Genomic DNA, 2244 nt, shown 5'->3' with positions numbered 1-2244 from the left:
TCGGCCCCGCGGGTCCCCTCTCTGACCCGGGCGAAAGCCACCGAGAAGCCAGACGGACCCCTGCCCAGCCGCCTGGCGGGTGGCTTGGAGCAGCCGCTCGGCAGCGCTGCCCTGGGAGTGCTCGGCGTCGCTTGTTCCCTCATATACGGAACTGGAGGGCCGTCAGCTCCGCGAGCGCACAACCAGCCGACCTCCGCCCAGCGGCAGGTCGCAGAAATCACGCCGGCTTGTACGATGACGTAGGCGGAGGCAGAGCGCAACAGCGACCCCTTGGCGACAAGCGCGATCTCCGCGGAGAGCACGTCTACTCGCCGAGGGAGAGCACGTCTACTCGCCGAGGGAGAGCACGTCTACTCGCCGAGGGAGAGCACGTCTACTCGCCCAGGGAGAGCACGTCTACTCGCCCAGGGAGAGCACGTCTACTCGCCCAGGGAGAGCACGTCTACTCGCCCAGGGAGAGCACGTCTACTCGCCCAGGGAGAGCACGTCTACTCGCCCAGGGAGAGCACGTCTACTCGCCCAGGGAGAGCACGTCTACTCGCCCAGGGAGAGCACGTCTACTCGCCCAGGGAGAGCACGTCTACTCGCCCAGGGAGAGCACGTCTACTCGCCGAGGGAGAGCACGTCTACTCGCCGAGGGAGAGCACGTCTACTCGCCCAGGGAGAGCACGTCTACTCGCCCAGGGAGAGCACGTCTACTCGCCGAGGGAGAGCACGTCTACTCGCCGAGGGAGAGCACGTCTACTCGCCGAGAGAGAGCACGTCTACTCGCCGAGGGAGAGCACGTCTACCTCCCGCCTGAGGGAGAGCACGGGGGGGGGGGGACAAAGACAGGCGGCAGCAGCTTCGGTGAACGTCACCCGGGAGGCGACCGGGGCTGTCCCGGGGCAGTCCCGGGAAGCCGGCGTCCGACACAGGGAACCGTCAGCTGCCGGACCGGGGCGAATCCCCGCGGCCACGGCAGGGGTGGGGGCTCGAAGACAGCCGGCAGCCGCTTCGGTGAACGTCACCCGGGAGGAGACTGGGGCCCTCCCGGGACCGTCCCGGGAAGACGACGTTCGGCACGAGATCCCGGCCGCGGCCGGACCGGCTCGAAGCCTCGCGGTCCCGGCAGCAGCCGGAGCCGCTCGCCGCCTGGGGCTCCCGGCCCCCTACAGATCCGGCGACTCGTTCGCGGGCGGCGGGGGGAGGCAGTGGAGGGGGTGCGGGGAGAAGCGGCAGCGGAGGCGGAGGGGGGGGGGCTCGAAGACAGCCGGCAGCCGCTTCGGTGAACGTCACCCAGGAGGCGATCGGGGCCGTCCCGGGGCCGTCCCGGGATGCCGGCTTCCGGCACGGGGTCCCGGCCGCGGCCGGACCGGCTCGTATCCCCGCGGCTCCGGCAGGGGGGGGGGGGGCTCGAAGACAGCCGGCAGTCGCCTCGGTGAACGTCACCCGGCCGGCGACCGCGGCCGTTCCGGGGCCGTCCCGGGAAGCCTGCGACAGGCACGGGGTCCCAGCCGCGGCCGGACCGACTCGAAGCCCCGCGGCCCCGGCACGGGGGAGGCCCAAAGACTGGCGGCAGCCGCTTCGCTGAACGTCACCCGGCCGGCGACCGGGGCCGTCCCGGGGCCGTCCCGGGATGCCGGCATCCGGCACGGGGTCCCGGCCGCGGCCGGAGCGGCTCGAATCCCCGCGGTCCCGGCAGCAGCCGGAGCCGCTCGCCGTTCGGGCTCCCGGCACCCTACGGATCCGGCGACTCGTTCGCCGGCGGCGGGGGGAGGCAGTGAAGGAGGTGCGGGCAGAAGCGGCAGCGGAGGCGGAGGGGGGGGGGGGGCTCGAAGACAGCCGGCAGCCGCTTCGGAGAACGTCACCCGGCCGGCGACCGCGGCCGTTCCGGGGCCGTCCCGGGAAGCCTGCGACAGGCACGGGGTCCCGGCCTCGGCCGGACCCGCACTGGGTGCCGCCGCCTCGGGCTCTCGGGACGGTATGGATCCGCCTACTCGTTCGCCGGCGGCGGGGGGAGGCAGTGGAGGGGGTGCGGGGAGAAGCGGCAGCGGAGGCGGAGGGGGGGGGGGCTCGAAGACAGCCGGCAGCCGCTTCGGTGAACGTCACCCGGCCGGCGACCGGGGCCGTCCCGGGGCCGTCCCGGGATGCCGGCTTCCGGCACGGGGTCCCGGCCGCGGCCGGAGCGGCTCGAAGCCCCGCGGTCCCGGCAGCAGCCGGAGCCGCTCGCCGTTCGGGCTCCCGGCACCCTACAGATCCGGC

This window comes from Melanerpes formicivorus, unplaced genomic scaffold (genome assembly GCF_026170545.1).
Source record: "Melanerpes formicivorus ecotype bairdi unplaced genomic scaffold, bMelFor1.0.p_v2 SCAF_262, whole genome shotgun sequence".
NCBI lineage: Eukaryota > Metazoa > Chordata > Aves > Piciformes > Picidae > Melanerpes > Melanerpes formicivorus.
This window is presented reverse-complemented; position numbering follows the sequence as displayed.